Raw genomic sequence first — 19,065 nt, 5'->3', positions numbered from 1 at the left:
ACCAGATTACATCACACATTTTGAAACAGCAAATTAAATCAGCTTTAACAGGCATTGCAAAACATTTCATGGACTTCACCCTGTCTTGCTAACTGCTAAAAAAAATGCCAAATTCTGATTAGTTATACCTATGCAACTCCTCTGACTTTCATGAGACTTGAGCTACTCTGCCAAACCTCTTACCAGTACTTCTTTCAGCTGCGCCAATGCAACTGTATTAAAACCAATGGGATGGCAATGCTGAAACTGAACGGAGAACTTGGCTCAGCAAGTCCTAGGGTCTCCAAATATGACTTGTGGATTTAAATTACGCAACGGTGACATTCTGTCCAGTAAGATCTGGATGTCTCCTGAGCTGCATTGGGATGCCCCTTCTCATGCTGAGTGTTGTTATTCTTAGCACTGAGATCTTAACGATGTACCGTAAGTGTGGCAATGTAATTTCAGAAACCCACCACCAGAAAGCAACTTAAATACTCAAAGCGCTCTCCCACTTGAACAGTTCCCCATCTATACAATCCTGCTACCTCTTCCCCATTTTCTGACCCTTTGGGGTGGAAAAGATGAGTCTGGCAACATGCCCTGAAGGTAACCAGATTGGGCTATTTTTGGACCAAGAGGTCAGAGCAGATTCCAAAGCTGAGGTCCTCACAGAAACTGCCCTGCCACCCATCCCTTCTTGTTACTATCAACAGGACTCCAGCTCAGAAGGCTCCGCTGGTCTCAACTGTGGCAGTAGGGCACTGGGAGAGAGGCAGTCTCTCTCAGCTAGGTGGCTTCTAAGCCATTTAAGATTTTGAAGGTCAAGTCCAACATCTTAGTCTGCACTTGGAAACCCATAGGCATTGTGTGAACAACTCAGTGGAGCTGCTCATGGAGTAAGGTGCTATACAAGGTAAGTGGGAGTCTTGCAGTCAGGTCTCTTGTGAAGATGGCGTGTCTGTGCAATACTCATGTTCCATACAGGCGTAACCCACAGCAGAAGGGAAAAAGGAAATTACACACACGCTCCTCTGAAAGCCAATGAACACATTAACAAAGAACACATGCCCAGTTTCCAGCTGTCTCCCTTAGGCAGGTTCTGGTGAGAGGAACAGCTCTGCTTTCCCCCGACACTGAGTGATAGGCCATTGAATCACTCACCAGCCATCCCCAAATCATGTTCATTCAAACACCACTTAGACACACCATTAGGGTTCCGTTCGTCAATAAACATTTCCCTCTTTGTGAGGAGCCAGAGCCCACCCAAGTCTGCACAGACTGTGAAAATTTGTTCGGCGCTTGGCTGTCTGAGGCAGATAAAAAAAATTATCAAACTTATAAAAGTCTTTTTTGGTGTGTGTGTGTGGGTGTGGGTGTGGGTGTCTGGAGTGATGGCAGGGGCGGGGTCTGGCTGCCACTGTGATGAGCTTGTCTGTTTTATTGTTTAATTTTACATTTGTGTGTGATTATCATTTAGTCACATGTGCTGTCATGTGGGAACTAAACTGAAGCCCCGTTCTACAAAGCTTACACGCAGACAGTGTCATTGGCGTCAATGGGGCTGCCCCTGTGAGTAAACTGCTCTTGTGAGTATGGATTGCACAGCGAGTCCTTGCAGAAAAGCACTTGTTCGCAATAGATTTTGTTTTTTAACCTGGCTAAATGAAGGTTTTGAATGATTGATTCAGATTGATTTGCTGACCTGCTGCCCAGAGCTGCAAAACAGCCTTCCAGGTTAACAGCTCTTCTAAACATGCTTACCATTGTTTCTGGAGATGGCTAATCTTGAGGCAGAAGCATCTTAATTTCCCCCTACTTGATAGTGAACCCACTTTTCTAGCTCTGGGAGATTGGGGGTCACGAACAAGGTTCTGAACGACTGGGCATTTGACTGAGAGCTGTAGGGCCTAGGGTTAAACTCTCCACTGGTACTGTGCTATTAAAGTCAGTCTCCAATGCTATTTGTTAAGAAAGTTGATTGCCTTTATGGAGTCTTTTTATATTAATCTGGCAGCTTTAACAAGGTTATGCTAGGAGAGTTGGAGAGAAGCGGGCTTGCATTTGGGATGAGAACACTGCCACAGACAAAAATCTGTAAAAATTAACCAGGCTCCCTATCTAGACAGGCCCCCTCACTCCCCCGTATACTCCAAGAAATCAAGGGGAAGCATATGGGATGAATGGGCAAGAACCAAAGTGAAATCTGAGCTACATCACTGCGAATTTCACCATCATCTTCCTCTCAGTTGAGGTGGCCAGAGAAGAATGTTAGTGTCAATGACACTATCCAGCTAGACCTCCGCTCATTTCTCTGGATATGATCCAAAGTCCGAAAGAGAAAACCAAGAAGCCATCATCGCTACAGCCCTGCCAATAGGCCTGTAGCTTCACACAGACAGGAGACTAAGAGAAGTGACTGACAAAGAAGAATATATGTTGGCAACAAGTACTCAGTTCATATTTTAAACAAAACACTACAGGCAAATTTCCCACTGAGGTCAGCATTTGGTCAGGGGATACAAGTTCCTATAAACACATCAATAGTTAAGCCGGTGACTAAATCAATCTCCTCATCTATCAGCAGGCCAAGAGCAGCAAGGTCACATGTGGGGGAATGGTCCTACTCTAAATTGCTCGACTTTCTGTTACTTTCTCAAACCAAATGGGGAAAGTAGTATAGATAACACAACTAATAGTTACAGTTCCTCTTCCTCAACCACCAAGCCCATGCCATGGCACTGGAAAGGAAAGAAGTGTCATGGGGGGTAACATTTTCAAAAGCATCTAAATAATTTAGGACCTTCTTGGTAAAAATGTCAAAAGCAACTAGGTGACTTAGGTGCCTAAATCCCATCTTCAAAAGAAATTTAGGCACTCAGGAGCCTAAATTCTGCTGACTTGGAAATCTGAGCTACCTTATTAAGAGTTTCACGGTCATCCTCAATGACTGGTCATTCTTTCAATGAGATTTAGGCTCTTAAGTCTCTTAAGCTCCCAAGTTACTTAGGTGCTTTTGAAAATGTTACCCTTGGATCTTGAAATCCTGCTGTTTGACTTGAACATTTTTCAGCAACAACAGCTGTAGATTAGATTGTTCATTGTAGATTATGTTTATGGGACTACCTAGGCCAGGAGAACAAAGTAGCCATCTCACAGTTGCTCTGATCTTTTAAAATGCCCAAGTGGCTCTGCTACAGTATCATATGGCTCTGAGTCACAACTGATAGCATCAGTTCTCAAGCTGGAAGTTTGCAGTCCCCAGGGATAGGGTCACTGCAACCCTCCCTTTTTTCACGACTGTGTATGGGAGCCTAAAACTTTTTTCTCTTGTAATGTGGGGTCATGGTATGGAAAAGGCTGAGAACCACTGATCTATATTTAACATTTCCCACATTTTGCCAATCCATGTTATCTTTTCCCCAATGTACAGCAGTATGTCTTCCCCTGGGTCTCCTTTCTCTGAAATAGTTTCTTGGCTCTGTTTTCCCCTGTCTTTTGCATAGGCAGCATCTGACTGAAAATAAAGTATTTTATAGTTTTGTGCAGAACTCTGGATATTTCAGTTTAATACAGTGTCACAGTTTCTAGGAGTTAGTACCTATGGACCTGATTCCGCTCCAGTTAAAGTCACTGGCTAAAGTCCTATAGATTTCAGAGGGAACAGAGTCAAGTCCTACAAACAAGTGTGGTTTGTAGGCATATGAAAGAAATAGATTAATTTCTTGCCCTTTTCTAAAATGGAGAGAGGTAATAAATTGCTTATACTTTCTCCTTAGCCTATATATTTTTCCTGTAACCTGAATGTTTCTATGTGCATCATTCCTAATTTCCTGCTGAGATAATAAAACTTTAAAAAAAATTGATGGAAGGTGAAATAAAATATTAGTTTGCAAATATTGTATTGCTCTGATGTTTCTTAGAATGAGTTTGGCAAGCAAGCAAATTCTGCAGTGTCCTAGTAAGTAATATGTGGCCTATTTTTTATAAACTAGACATCGCTGGAAAGATGGCATCACTTAAAAAAAAAAGAAAAATGCTGAAGGCTACATGATTGTCTACCTCTGACTCTAGGCCAGGTAGTGCATATCTCATGAGACAGAATGTCTCCAGGGAACATCAGACAGAGTAACAGAGAACCATAAACCACAACAGCCGCATTACAGCCAATGGGTTGGCAATAACTAGAGTAGAAACAACAAATCTTAATGTGCCTCCATAATTTCTGATTGCTCAAAAGCGCACGAATAAGAAATAATGATTGGTAAACTAATACTGAATAGTATTATACATACTGTAGCACCTTGGACACCTCCAAAGTGAATAGGTCTAGGCCGCTGGAATTCAGTCCTCAGCCACAGAACTATTTTGTCATTAAACTGAGTGCCACAAAAGAATTGAATTATGCATGGCCACATTTTTAAAAGGGGCCTCAGCCCACCCATGATCAAAGGCAGGAACAAAATTTTGGGTGCATTTAGATGTTTAACTGCCTGAGTGAGACATTCAAATGCTGCCATTTGCATTCACAGAAGATTGCAGCCACCGAATTAGATGCCATTTTAAAAAAAATCGCCCTTTAGAATACAAAAGCATATTATCAATTTTATACTACTGGAGTAATAGCTGATTCATCTAGAGAACATAATAAAACTCCCTTTCTCCCACTCTTTTAGGTTATAAGTTCTTTGGGACAGGAATTGTCTTTCACTGTGTGCTTTTACAGAGTCTATCACAATGGGGCTCTGATTTTGTGTAGGGTCTCTATGTGCTGCCGTAATACAAATAATAAAATAATTAACAGATACATAATGGTTACAGTCTGAGTAGTATTATTTAGGGCTAAATTGGAGATCTGACATTGCAAATCTGTCATCAGTTTAAAAGAGTCTGGTGTTATCAATGTCTCTGCTGCCTATGGACAACATGCTAGAGTTTGTTGCAATGTAAAAAATGAATTGGCCTTAGCTGGAACTACAGAGATAGATTTAACCTACTGGTCTGTGTGACTGGGCCCATCTGTGTCTTTTGTATTCAATGGCCATTTTATTCATGGGACAATGCAATGGCCACACCCATGTCATCAGGCCTTTGCATACAACGTATTCAAACCTGAGGAGAAAGCCACTTTATGCTTCTGGAGTTAATGGTTGAGCATCTCTGGTTTAGACCATTTTCATTTACACTGGAGTCTGGCACTAGCAAGTTAACATTAAAACAAAGCTAACATAATCAGATCACTGAATCCCCACCCCATCCTGCAAACAGAACTACCTTGCTCCTCATGGAGATTCCCTGACACACGACACCTTTGGTTTCACTCAACTGACACTTAAATGACCCTTGTAGTGAGGGAGAAGCTTACTAAATGGAGAAACTTCTTGGTTAGGAAGTTCTCTACATTTATTAAGGACCTTGCTACAACATCTCCTGGTCCTTTCTGGAAACCCTGGAGGACCCCGAACCGTATAACCACAACACAGCCTTTATGGAGCACTGGTAGCTTGACCCATCCTTTAGTCTCTTCTCATGATGACACAACCCCTTGGAATTGTTTAACAGAAGAACAATAGAAAAGGTTACACAGAAAGCAAACAATAAGTGAGATAGACTGATTTTCAGCTGCAGTGAGATATACAATAGTTAGAGACTGCAAATATTCTCTGTTCCTCTGTTAGGAAGAGAATCCCACTTACATTCAAAACAGGGGAATAAGTCGGAGTTCAGTGGTACAGAGGCCCTCTTTACTGGACTGATTTCCTCCCTACAGGATGCCTGCAATTGTCAGTAGTTCTGCTAGATAAGGACAATTAATATTATCAGTTGAATGGGACAAGTCAGTGCCATAGGTGGGCTGCTGTGGTGGTGCAAGCTGAATTCACTGCTGCCAGATTTAGTGTCCAGGCACAATGGTTTTAGGCTGGGATCAGAAGCTTAAGGGAGTTTGGTGCCTAAACTCCATTGAATGTCTAATTGAGTTTTAATGGGAGTTGATGCCTAACTCCTGGCGCCTTTGAACATTGCAGTTGAAATATCTGACATGCTGCAATGACAACAGCGTAACTCTGATGTGGTAATGTCTGCTGTGCTACAGTGTCTCTTTATTTAAAAAAAATATGGTCAGGCTGTTTCTTTCGGGTGCAAAGGAGTCAAAGAAATCAAGGAAGTCACAGTACTAAAAGAGTAAAGCGCTCTTTTCTAATACTGAAATGTAGACATGACTCAGATTCATTTTCAAATGAGGAAATTCATCCCTCTGGTGTATATAAATATGTTGTAATATAAGTTTCCAGGTTCATTATTGACTTGTTTGGTGGCACTTGGCAGAAGAACATAAGGTTTTTTTTTTATTTCAAAATACACTGGAAGGGATTTAGCAGAGTTTTGGAGACATTGCATTTTCTCTATTTTGGGAGATTTCTGACCTTTCACAAAGACATTAACTGTCTGGGATTGTCACATTTGATTTCTTTAAATAAGGGGGGAAACTCACAAAGAAATGGAAAGGTTAGTGAACTTTGCTTTATTTTGCTCACAGCGAGAACTTTCAAATAATCGGAAAAGAATTTGTTTCTATTTTAAATGATAGAAATTAAAGATAGGAATGACCTATTAGATCATCCTGGACACTTCTCTGGCAATGTAGTCCTGTTCCACTATTTCAGGGACTGGAAAATAAACTCCTGGGGAGGGGACTGAATGATTCAAAGGACTGATAATAGTTTATGGATCTTCAAGTAAGATACGGCCCAGGTCAGAAATGGCTGGAAACCTTTACCACTAAACATCTGTTTGGTGGCCTGTTGAAATGAATTAGTGATCTCAGTCCAATGTCAATTAACCAGTTAATTATGATTAACATCATAAAAAGCAGAATTGGATCTGAGCATCGTGGATGAGTACTGATTGGACAGAAAAACTAAGCTACTCTTTTACCCACAGATATGATGCCTCTCAACAGGGCTGAATCACATTGACCTGGCAATGTGGAGAAGCCTGCATATTCTCCTCCCGATGTTATTCATGTTTAACTTTTAATTTTCAAATATATAAGCCAATTGAGTGAGAAAGAGAGGGTTAGATCAATGTAAAAATCAGATCATTTAGTTAAGACCATAACTCTATATTGCAACTTTCATCTAACCAGGATTTATTTTCCAAAGTATTTCCTGGGGGTTATATAACCAGAGGGTGATTTTTTTTAAATAGTCCTATGTCAGGATAATAAAGATCAAATAACTATAAAAGATATGTACTTTTCGGCTTTGGAGGTTACCCCAGAGATGTTCCTTTTCTCATATCCCAAAATGGGAATCCACATTGTAATCAATCCAAAGTTCCTGATCTTTGGCTGTATGATAGCTACTTGTGATAACGCCTATCATCCAAAAAGTCTCCATCACCAAAGTATCCTGTATTCTAAAGAACCTTAAAGTAACCTCGCAGGGTTCTCACTTTCTTCAAATGTCAGCCAAAGAGCATCAAGTCTAGTTATTACTCTCATTATAGTTAAATTTTTAAACACACGCTTTATGTTTTCATAGCACTTTGTAGATGTTGGATAAGACATACTCTTTCCCCCAAGACATTACAAACTACAGAAAGAATACAAGATGAAGCCTAGGCACCTCTTCTATTAATAATGAACAGAAGGCTATCAATTCAGCACCTTTCAGAAGCAGTGATATATCTTTTCACTGCACTGACTGGGCATTAGGTGTATGAAGACTGTTATTATTAATAGACATTAAAGCTGAAATGTATCCCATAAACTCTATTATTGAAGGACTTCGTCTTTGCCTAGAGGCAGAATAAAATCCACCCTATTTTGGGACATGGGATGGGACTCACATACCATGTCCCAAAGGGTGGGGAGAGTGCCAAGGCTGGGGAGAATGAGTGCGATCCAAACTGTCAAAATGCACTGGATACAGCCAAATGCAATAGGGCTGAGTTGCATAAGCAGCTGTTTCCTTATCAGAGGCATGAGTGTGCGATGTGGAGTCTGGATATGTAATACAGCTGTGGACGATCACATTTGAAAATGTAATAAGATCTAACTAGGCTGAACTCATTAGTGCATCCTTGTGTCAGTACTAGTGCCAGGCTGAGTTAAATCCAGCTCAGTGGTGTGGCTGGCTCTGCACACATTAATGAGTTCAATGGCTCTGAGAGGAAAGCGCACTGTGGGGTTGGTAGGGAGAATGAGGGGTGCAGTAAAGTCTCCTCGGTTGCGTGGCCCACAGTACAGCCCAAGGAATGGGGGTGGATGAGAAATGTGCTGATTCAGCACATTGCTGTATCAGCCTCTTTCAGTGGGTTTTCTATCTTAAAGTTGCTTCTCCCTGGTGGAGTTCAGCTTTGGTATCACTGCTGGACCTCCATGGGGCTGAATCCCGTGCCAGGGAGCAGCTGGTACAGGTATAATTTCATAGATTCACAGAATCTAAGGCCAGAAGGGACTCGTGTGATCATGTAGTCCAGGGGCGGGTAAACTTTTTGGCTTGAGGGCCGCATCGGGTTTCAGAAATTGAATAGAGGGCTGGTTAGGGGAGGCTGTGCCTCCCCAAACAGGCAGGCGTGGCCCGTCCCCCTCCCCCATCCGATCCCCCCTGCTTCTTGCTCCTGACAGACCCCTGCCCCATCCAACCCCCCCTGTTCCCTGACAGTCCCCCGGATCCCTGCCTCATTCACCCCCCTGCTCCCTGTCCCCTGACCGCCCCCAGACCCCCCGCCCCTAACTGCCTCCCGTCGCCCCATCCAACCTCTCCTCTCCTTCCTGACTGCCCCCCCCAGGACCTCTGCCCCATCCAACCACCCCCTCTCCCTGACCGCCCCCAGAAGCCCCCTGTTCCCTGCCTTCTGACTGCCCTGACCCCTATTCACAACCCCTGCCCCTGACCACCCCCCGAACTCCCCTGCCTTCTATCCAACCCCCGTCTCCTGCTCCCTGCCCCCTTACTGCACTGCCTGGAGCACTGGTGGCTGGCAGTGCAGCTGCACCATGACAGGCAGCTGCGCCACCCAGCTGGAGCCAGCCACGCACCACGCAGCACAGAGCACAGGGTCAGGCCGGGCTCTGCACCTACGCTGCCCCAGGAGCTCGCTGCCCCGCTGCCCAGAGCATCGCGCTGGTGGCGCAGTGAGCTGAGGCTGTGGGGGAGTGAGAACAGCAGGGGAGGGGCCGTGGGCTAGCCTCCCAGGCCAGGAGCTCAGGTGCCGAGGAGAACGGTCCCATGGGCCGGATGTGGCCCGCGGGCTGTAGTTTGCCCACCTCTGATCTAGTCTGACCTCCTGTTCACCCCTGAATTAATTTCTGTCTTAACTAGAGCATATATTTTTGAAATTATACTTCTTTGCAGCCAGCTTGGGACTATGTGCATATCCTGGGTTTTCTCCATGAATAGATATTTGATTGGGCTTAGAAACAGACCTATACACAGTAAATCTAGGGACAAGTGAAAGAAATGGGTGTCCATCGATTTTCTCTTTTGAGAGTGGCAATGAAACTGATAGAGATAAATATATGCCAGCCTCACACTGATTTAGGATTCAAGATGCCCTGTGCAGAATGAAAAGGTTTCCCAAGGTACAGTGATCAGCTTCAGCTGACACAACCAACTCATTGGGGACTTGTGGGTAACTCATTCTTCTTGGTATTTGAAAAATTCGAGGCAATGTGTGTTCAGAAACCACATCCAATCCCCATACATTCCCATTTAAATGAACAAGACTGCAAGCTCATAAAAGAGAATGTTTCTAACTTTAGGCTTCCAAGGCCAATTATATACAATATAGAACAGGGATGGGCAAACTTTTTGGCCCGAGGGCCATATTGGGGTTGCAAAACTGTATGGAGGGCTGGGTAGGGAAGGCTGTGCCTCCCCAAACAGCCTGGCCCCCACCCCCTATCTGACCCCTCCCACTTCCTGCCCCCTGACTTCCCCCCTCAGAACCCTCCACCCATCCAACCCCCCCATTCCTTGTGCCCTAACCCCCCCTCCCAGGACCCCCCACCCCTAACTGCCCCAGGGACCCCACCCCCTATCCAACCCCCCTGCTCCCAGTCCCCTGACCGTTCTGACCCCTATCCACATCCCCGTCCCTTGACATGCCCCCGGGGACCCCACGCCTATCCAACCCCCCTGTTCCCTGTCCTCTGACCCCTATCCACATCCCTGCCCCCTGACAGGATCCCCGGGACTTCCACACCTATACTCATGAACATGCTGGTGAATGTTGGGATGCCCTTGGAAAATTTGGCCAGATTGTTTCTTAAAGGTCTGATAAAGATTCCACATTGACCCAGAGTTTTCCCAGTATGGTCTAAGCCACAGCGCATCTACCTCACTTGGAATAAGTAGCGTTTATTTGATTCAGCTGATATTTGTGCTATTTGTTCTTTCTGGAGAAACCCCTCAATTTCTTGTGTTTCCGGAACACAGTTCTCTGAAAAAAGTTCTGCATAAATACGCCTGCAAACTTCATATGTCTCATAGTTTGGATTTGCTTCCTTGTCATCCTTTGCCCTAACACAAGTTGCTTTATTCTTATTCTGCTCTTTGAGCCCGTGTGTCTCCACCCCCGCCCCGATTCCCAATATTCCTCTTTTATATGAGTTACAGCAGCATACATTCACTCGTTACATTTTGCAGCCTGTTCCCTTCCTACCTAGTATTAACGGGCTCCTTTTAAAGTTCTGCACTGGGCCTGCCTGAGCGGTGAGTATCTAAATCTTTTAACAGGTCTGTTAACTCTGATTTTTCTAGATTTTGTGGCTTCATTTTGCATACATGCCAGAAGATTCAGCCTCTTAAGAATGTCTTTGAGGCATCCTCTGCCATAATAAATAACAAAAATGAGAGTTAAAAATATGTTTAAATAATATTTGTTTGGCTCTAGTGTGTGGATTTGTCTTGCAGAAATGAGAGTGGGAATGAATGCCAGTGTCTGCTGGGTAAGTGCTACCACATTAGAGTACTTACTGTACAAATAAATAACCATATATGCGCTACAGGGATTTTCTTCGATAATGGCCGGCTTATGGTCTACTTTCGGCTGCAGTGATTAATTAGGTGCCCCTTGTAGGGGAAATGCATTTGAACATTTTTGTAAGAATCCTTGTTTTGCGGTGCTGGAGACTGGAACTTCCTCTTTGCTGCGACTCTTAAACCCCTTCCCTGATGATCCAGCTACCAGAGAGAGAGATTCATTTAAAAGTGGCTTAAATGAACGACAGAAACAAATGGTAAGTGGCTGTTGGCATTAAAAATGCAGTGACTTTAAAGCAATGGCCCAGCTCCATTTTTTAATAGGCCTTAACTTATTGATTATAGCACAGTGCAGTAATTAGAGATAGGCAGCAAAGTCTTTGACCTTTCCTTAAGTCCGGGGGACCTGCAAATGGGGTACTTGGACTGGACCCAAATCTAGTAATAATCCAGGAAGGTAAGGATGAGAAAATGGAATTATTAAAGGACCAGTTTTACTTCACTGGTGTAAACAAACCTCGCCTATGCACTAAAGACAAATCCTCTTTGCAACATCCAGCCTGAGTAACTATGTTGAGCCCTGGGTGTGTGCCACAAAGCAGCAGTAGATTCATTCCACGGGCAGCAGTACTTTCCACACACCTTGTGTTCTTGCTCTTTTAATAGCTAGTGGATCCAATAGCTCTGCCCCACTGTGCTCAGCTGCTCAGGAAGCCCCTAAAGATCTGGTGTGAAATCTGAGATCTAGGGAGTTTTGCCATTGACTTCGACAGGGTCAGAATTTCACCCCTTGGCTCCAGAGTACATAGGGGTGCACAGCCTTCACACACACTCCTGAAATCCCGCAGTCATCCAGTGGAAGTGCACTGGTTGTGTTCCAGGTGGGGGCCACTCTGCATCTGCCAAGGATACAGCATGGTAGCTCCTTGATGACTTTTATGCCCATTGCTTAGGAAATAACACAAGATATCTAATAAAAACCCTCCTTTCCTCACCAGTTCCCCTCCCTATTAATTGCCTTTGACGCAGTGTGCAACAACCAGTGTGTAGAACTCTGGATGCCTAACTGCTTGAACTACTCTAGTCAACCAGCCTACTCGATGTTGTCTGCTTGAATGATAGCAGCTAAGTTCCACATCATCTCTCATTTTCAAAGCCATTAAACATGTCTCCAATGTTTATAGCTGATAATCAAATGCAAGTTAAAGAAACATTTATTTTAAAGTGTAAACTGATCACTGTGTTTTGATGTTACTATTTTGATATGTTGATGTTCATTGGTATAAATAGGGTGCAGTTGTCATAGGACTTAAATAAACCCCCCCTCAGTTGACAGCATAGGTATAATAAAGGGAGATCACCCTCAGTAACTAACTTGCGCTAGAGCTGCGTGCAAGTGTCTGACTGATAATTTTGTTTTTCTGGCGTTACTTGGCATAGAACATAGGATTAAGGAATGGCTTTTGTAAGTAAAGATTTGTAGGCTTGATGCAGAGCACAGATGAATCATGTACTTGAAAACATTATCCACCATAGCTGAAAACAAAATCAGATATGAGCCAAAAACGCAAAGTGGGCCCCCTTGATTTGACACAGCCTGGCTGTCATCCAGGAATCATCAACAATCATCTAGTATGGTTGGGAACTAGCCAATAAATATCCTCTAATGAAGATCGAAGGACTGAAGAATTCACAAGAACTAATTTCTGCATGCTAGGTACAAAAAAAGGAGAAATGTTTGTGTTAGCCTCATGAAAAGAAAGACAATCCCACTTTAGGACTCAGCCCTAGCTATGTAAAGTACTTATATGGCTATTTGAGTGCATCATAATCTCTAATGTATTTATCCTCACAACACCGCTGTGAGATAGGGGAGTGCTATTATCTCCATGTTACAGCTGGACAACTAAGGCGCCAAGAGAGACAAAATGACTTGCCCAATATCACACAGGAAGCCTGTGGGAGAGCAGAGACCTGAATTCAGGTATCTCAAGTCTTAGGAACTGTAGATTCCAAGACCAGAGGGACCATTGTGATAGTCAAGTCTGATCTCCTGTATAACACGGGCACTCTCCCAAAATAATTCCTGGAGCGTGTTGTGACACTGAACTCCATATTTGTCATGGTAATGTTGTTATGATAGGATTATGGCATAATTATGATGCATTTTGTGCAAGATAAGTCATGTGAGCTGTCATTGAAAAAGTTGTGATTTGCTGAATATGATTATCCTATTTGTATGCATGTATCATTTTTGTATCTGAAGTTATGAATATTGACTGTGTAACTGTATTTCAAATGTAGTTATACCTGGGTGACAGCCACTAGACCAGTGGTTTTCAAACTTTTTTTCTGGGGACCCAGTTGAAGAAAATTGTTGATGCCCGCGATCCAATGGAGCTGGGGATGAGGGGCTCGAGGTGTGGGAGGGGCTCAGGACTGGGGCAGAGGGTTGGGGTGCAGTGGTGAGGGCTGCAGGGTAGGGTCAGGAATGAGGGGTTCAGTGTTTGGGAGGGAGCTCAGGCTGGGGCAGGGGGTTGGGGTCGGGAGAGGGTTAGGGCTCTGGGCTGGGGGTGTAGGCTCTGGGGTTGGGCCGGAGATGAGGGTAATGAGGGGTAATGAGCCATTAGGGAAAACTATAGGCCTTAGGAGAAGCTTATCTCTTACCTGGTGAGCTTTTCTGAGAACACTTCAGACAGCCTGTAAGTAGTGGCTGCTATGACTGTGCAAGGGCATAGGATCAGATCACATGTTTCTGGACTCCATCTTGGGATGTCTGTATTTTTCCATAAACTAGTCTGGGAACCAAATTTTGAAACAAAGGGTTCCCCCCATATGCTAAAGCTATATAAGGCAGAGAGTGACATCATCTGTGGTTCTTCACTCCCCACACAAGAAGATTCCTGGAAACACCTGAGGAACAAGGAATGAACTGGGGGAAGTGCTGGACCCAGGCTAAAAGGATCTCTAGCCTGTGTATGAAAGATCTGGGGATTCCAAGTTGTAAAACAAGTGCAGCTTGCCCCTTAAGAATCTGCAGCCTGCTTGTGTCTTCAGCCAGGGTGAGAATTTGCTAATTCACATCCTATCTTTCTAGTATCTTAGACTTAGCATTTTTATTTTCTAGGTAGTCTGCTTTGATCTGTTTGCTATCACTTATAATCACTTAAAATTTATCTCTTGTACTTAATACATTTATTTTCTGTTTTAATCTAAACCAGTGAGTTTGGAGTGAAGTGTGTGGGGAATTTTAGCTCAGCGGGGCTGTTGCATATTCCTCTCCACATTGAGGGCGGGGGGTGAACTCTATGAGCTTACGCTGTACACTCCTGCTCAGTGATGATTTTCCATTTCCATTACAGTTTCATTTTGAGATCTATCAGTTGGCCAGTTTTTAACCCATTTAATGTATGCTGTGTTAATTTTATATCATTATAGTTTTTTTGTCAAAATATCATGTGGTACCAAGTCAAATGTCTTACAGAAGTCTAAGTATATTACATCAGCACCTTTATCAACACCTCTATCAACCAAATTTATAATCTCACCAAACAAATATATCACATTAACTTGACAGGATCTATTTTCCATAAACCCATGTTGATTTGCATTAATTATATTACTCTACATTAATTCTTTTATTAATGAAGTCCTGGATCAGCTGCTCCATTATCTTGCCCAGGATTGATGTCAGGCTGACAAACCTATAATTACCTGGGTCACCCCATTTACCCATTTTAAAAATGACAGAACATTAGCTTTCTTCCAGTCTTCTGGATCTTCTTCAGTGCTCCAAGGCTTTCTGAAAAATCAACATTAATGTTTAGTGAGCTCCTCAGCCAGCTCTTTTAAAACTGTTGGATGCAAGTTCTCTGGACCTGCTGTTTTAAATATGTCTAACTTCAGTAGACTCTGTTTAACATCCTCCAGAGGTAGTATGGAATGGAAAGAGTGTTATCATTACCATGTGATAAGACTATATCACCTGTTTCCCCCCAAATATAGAACAGAAATATGCATTGAAGACTTCTGCCTTTTCTGTATTATTACTGATAATTCTACCATTTTCATCTAGTAATGGACCAATAGTATTAGGTCAGGATTCTTTTTGTTTCTAATATATTTCAAAACCTCCTTCTTATTGTGGTTAACTCTGCTGGCCATAGATTTCTCCTTGTGCTTTTGCTTCCCTTATTAATTTTTAACATTTCCTAACTTCTGATTTCTATTCTTTATTCTCAAATTCCCCTTTCTTCCATTTGTTATATATTATTTTAATTTTTTTATAGCTGTCTTCACTTCCCCACTTAACCAGATTGTTTTTAAAATCTGCGTAGCCTTCTTCCTCGATTGTGGCTTTTTGGCCATCTAGTAAATTGTTCTGAAATAGCTCCCAATTATCATTCAAAATTTTCTGATTAAATTTTTCCTTCTAGCTGATTTGACTTATAATTGTTTTCAGCTTTGTGAAATTGGCCGTATTAATGCACCAAGTATATATATATATATATATATATATATATATTGTGATAGACCCAGACCAGTTGGGAACAGCAGAGTGGCAGAAGGGAGATATACTGGCCACTGGATAAGTAGTTTTCTGTTCCCTGAGTGACCAGAGCAGGGGCTGCTCCAGGCTAATAGACCACCTGACTCCAATTAACCTGCTAAGAGTCAGGTGAGGCAGTTAAGCACCTGACTCTAATTAAGGTCCCCCTGATGCTATAAAAGGGCTCACTCCCGTCAAGCTAGGGAGCCAGAGGAGAGGAAGTGTGTGAGAGGAACTGGGAGCAAGAGGTGTGCAAGAAGCTGAGAATGAGTAGGCATACTGCTGGAGGACTGAGAAGTACAAGCATTATCAGATGTCAGGAGGAAGGTCCGGTGGTGAGGACAAAGAAGGTGTTGGGAGGAGGCCATGGGGAAGTAGCCCAGGGAGTTGTAGGTGTTGTGCAACTGTACCAGGAGACACTCTAAACAGCTGCAGTCCACAGGGCCCTGGGCTGGAACCTGGAGTAGAGGGTGGGCCTGGGTTCCCCCCATACCGCCCAACTTCTGATCAAACACAGGAGGAATTGACCTGGACTATAGCTTCTACCAGAGGGGAAGGTCTCTGGACTGTTTCCTGACCCACAGGGTGAATCTGTGAAGCAAGCAAATCCGCCACTAAGCGCAGGACCCACCAAGGTAGAGGAGGAACTTTGTCACTATATATATATATATATATATATATATTACTGGTCTTGACTTTATTCTTCTTTCACATTATAAATATGATCAAGTCATGATCACTTGTACATAAGCTACCATTTATTTTTAGTTGTGTGATCAGTTCCTCTTTATCTGTTAAGACAAGATCTAATAAAAATGTCCCCCATGTTGGTTGCAACACTTTTTGAGTTAGAGTGCTTACCACTGGCCCATCCTTCCTCTCAATCCTTTATTCATAATACATCCCCACTGAGAATAAGGCATGCAGGACTGCGCCCCCATGGCTTGATTTTCAGATCCTATAGAGCTGACAGGGAGCTGTGGGTGCTCAGAAGCTCTGAAAACCAGAGCATGGCCAGTAGGTAGTCCACATGAGAGGTTAATTTAAATCTCTAGCCATTTTGGTGCATTTATTTTAAGTCTTAATTCTTCTTCTTTTAAGTCTCTTTTCAGCAAGCCTTTGGGCAAAAATGTGAATATGTTATTAAGGAAGCTAACTGGCAACATTTTCCTTACAAGTTTGCTCAGTGGAGCTTTCTTAATCTTTGGAAATTAATCTTCAATATCCAGAATTCCATATTTCACTTCCTTTCACTTTATTGCTGCTACAAGAGCTCAGATGTCAATCCCAATATCACAGAGATCTAGGGAACATCTAAATCTACAAGGTCTAGAGCTTGGAATGTTAAATCAGATGAGATTACCCTGAACAAAATATTGGGCCAGATCCCCTGCTGGTGTCTACTGGTGGAGCTCTATGACGATCTGGCCCATCATGTCCTTGCAGCTGTAAATTATTTTAGCTTGAGACTGATTCTCCTCTTACTCATACAGGTGTAAATTAGGAGTAAATTCATTGCAAGCAATGGAGTTACAGTAGCATAAAATCTGAGTAAGTCTGAAGAGAATCAGGCCCTGGGAGAGGTAGTGGTAAGTGCCAAGATTCAAGTGAATTTGTAAAAAATAGTAAATGGTTTGCGTCCCCTTGCCAGACAAATACTTGCCTTTTCACTTTGAATGAAGGCCAGATCATGTTCTAACTAGCAGGACTGAGAAACTCCACATATTTTAACATGCTGAGTTTTCTACAGAACATCCCATTGGGAGCATGTGGGGCACAGCTGGTGGGGCAGGGAAGGTCTTAAGAAGCCATTTCAGATGTAACAGGAATCAGAGAGAAACCCATGGAGCTGCTGAAAGTGGTATTGGAGGAGGAAGGAAGGGAAGGCTTGTGATAGAGGTTTAGTACAGGACATTGCTTGGTGTTACCATTCAGATATGTAGAAGTTCAGTGGTATTTCTGTTGAACCAAGGGAGAAATGAATTCTAGAACTGAGAATCCATCTCTAAAACATCCTGTCCTCAGTTCCAAATATTTATATTTGGGGCTGTTACTTTGAGCCCTTTAGCTCATCCCATCTGTCAGGATAAAGCACAAAGAAAGTAGCAGTTTCTAAAGTAGCCAGGACCAAAACCACATAACAGTTTAGGAGTCTTCTATGAGCACATACCTAACTTAGGGTATAATTTAGTCCTGAGACATGTAAATGTCCATCAGTTAATAGCTGTTGCTAGTCCACACTGCTTTGCCATCACCAGTGGCTGAGTATGCTCAGATGAACCACTGTATAGACTGGGCTAGACAAAGACAAGTGACATTGCAGGGACTGGACAAAGCCGTGCAAACTGTGTTGCATGAAACAATCCTGGGTTGGCAAGTGGTGGCCTATATCAGCTCTTCCATTTGTTTGTAATTTCCATTGACTTCAATGGGCTTTGCACCAGGCCTTAAATTCCCATTACATTTCTGGGATTTGATTCGGTTTTATGCTAATTTGCCCTTGTTTTCCTTGAGTTTTCCATTCTGTTTTGTGGATTTTTGCCATGGATTTTTTTTTCAGTAACTAAGTTCCAAAGTCTCACTACTAGGAAATGTTGCCTGATACTCCACACCTAAGTTTTCCGTTGCACAGTTTCATCCCATTACTGCTAGTATTATCCCCTTGGGCCAAACTAGTTCCTCTCCCGTCAAACACAGGTAGAATCATGTTTTGTTACATTGTACCGCATGTGGAAACACCAAAAACTTAATTAAAAAACAAAAACATCAAATTGTTTCATAATGATGGTAATATATAATATACTCATGTAGCCCTCACTAGTGTATCTAAGTATCTGAATGAAGCATTGTTTAGAAATGATTAATTACGTAATGTCTGGTAATTAATTACATATCTAGAATGGTCTACATAATTAGTCCTTTCACGAGTGCAGGGGACTGGACTAGATGACCTCTCGAGGTCCCTTCCAGTTCTATGATTCTATGCCTTTGTATGTCTTGGTTTATACATGGCTTTGAACAGGTAAAAGTGCTCTGAGTAGATTATGAGCCTTAATTATTACTGCTGCTATAACAAACTTGAAATGTACTGAATTTTTGTGAGCCCCCTTGAATTACTGAAAACGTTACCAATTAAGAGAATCAGACGTCACCAGTGGTAATAGACTATGGATTTTCATTCTCTCGAACACATTTTTAATCTTTTGTTTCAAGAAAATGGTATGACATTTAAACGTGTAGCTATATTGCGTATTGAAGCACATTTGGCAAAGCAAGCTATGCTGAAAAAAACCCTCCTGATCGGATGACGCTTTGAGAGCCCCAGTTTCCTCCCCACCACTTTCAGTTCTGAAATTCTGTCAAAGTTCAAGCTGGATTCCTGAAACCAATTGGAGTGTAGTTGTTCTTTTGTTCCATGTTGCCAACTGCTGAAAAGTACGTTCATCAGTTTTTGTAGTCACTAACTTTAAAGCCTATAAATCCCATTGCTTTCTTTGAATGCCCAGATGTAAAGTACTGCTTTAAACGTGGGAATGACTTAACAGA

The sequence above is a fragment of the Malaclemys terrapin genome, chromosome 10 (assembly GCF_027887155.1).
Source record: "Malaclemys terrapin pileata isolate rMalTer1 chromosome 10, rMalTer1.hap1, whole genome shotgun sequence".
Lineage (NCBI taxonomy): Eukaryota > Metazoa > Chordata > Testudines > Emydidae > Malaclemys > Malaclemys terrapin.
Note: the sequence above shows the minus strand (reverse complement) of the source record.